The following is a 1,317-nucleotide window of genomic DNA, read 5'->3' on the forward strand; positions in this document are numbered from 1 at the left end:
ATTTTATTCTCAAAACCAAAAGATGAAGCCCATGGAGGAGAGGGTGAGATCAACCCCCACCCCCCCCGGGAGCTTTCATCACCTCTCTGGGTGCATTTCGTGCACCCTCCGGAAGAAAAGAGGGTTTTGTGGTTGGCAAAAGAGGGAGGGGCAAGAAAAAAAAGGTCGGGCTGAGGCCGAGGGGGGTTGAATGAAACGTTTTGAGCCCTTTTGCATCAGCCTCTACCCCGAGCCACGTGATGGTGAGGGGGGAAAAGGCAAAAACCACCAGTGCAGGAAGCACTTCTCCTTATAGTCCCCTCCCCGATGACAAAAAATGAGATTTAAAGGTGGTGACAGCCCCTTTTTCTCCTCATTTAAAAAGGTTGGGCTGAGGCCGAGGGGGGTTGAATGAAACATTTTGAGCCCTTTTGCATCAGCCTCTACCCCGAGCCACGTGATGGTGAGGGGGGAAAAGGCAAAAACCACCAGTGCAGGAAGCACTTCTCCTTATAGTCCCCTCCCCGATGACAAAAAATGAGATTTAAAGGTGGTGACAGCCCCTTTTTCTCCTCATTTCACAAGGAAATGGTGCTCGCCATCTCCCCTCTGCTTGGGGGGGAGTGTTGAAGCTTGAAAATGCTCTTTTCACCCCCAAAAAAAAGCATCGTGGGGGGTTCAGTGCAGCCCCCACGCCTCGAAAGCAAGAGTTTGCTCCCCTGGAACAGGGAAGGACTCGAGGGCAGAAAAACCCCAGAGCCAGCACTGCTCCCAAGTGAGGAAAAACCAGCTCATCTGGGCAAAAAAAGGGATTCTGCTTTTTTTATAGCCTGGAGAGAAGGAGCAGCCCTGTGCCCAGAGCCAGTTCCAGCTCCCAGCCAGGAACCCTGACAGGAAGAGCAGCAAAAGGCCCCAAATCCATCCCCCAAATCCTGCAGGAACAACCCCCTGGAGCAGGAGAGGGGAGGGGTGACCTGCTGGGAAGCAGCTCTGAGGAGAAGGACCTGGCAGTGCTGGGGGACAACCAGTTGCCCATGAGCAGCAACGGGCCCCTGTGGGCAAGAAGGCCAATGGTGTCCTGGGGGGCATGAGCAGGAGACCAGGAGCTGCTGGAGAGAGTCCAGGGGAGGCTGTGGAGCTGCTGAGGGGCTGGAGCATCTCTGGGCCAGGACAGGCTGAGAGCTCTGGGGCTGGTGAGCTGGAAAAGACTTCAAGAAGGGATCTGATCAATGCTGATCAAGAGCTAAAGAGCCAGAGGCTGGGGCCAGACTCTTGTCAGTGGTGCCAGCAACAGGACAAGGGGCAACGGGAACCAACTGGAAGCCAAGAGGGTCCATC

The sequence above is a fragment of the Merops nubicus genome, unplaced genomic scaffold, assembly GCF_000691845.1.
Source record: "Merops nubicus isolate BGI_N331 unplaced genomic scaffold, ASM69184v1 scaffold44080, whole genome shotgun sequence".
Lineage (NCBI taxonomy): Eukaryota > Metazoa > Chordata > Aves > Coraciiformes > Meropidae > Merops > Merops nubicus.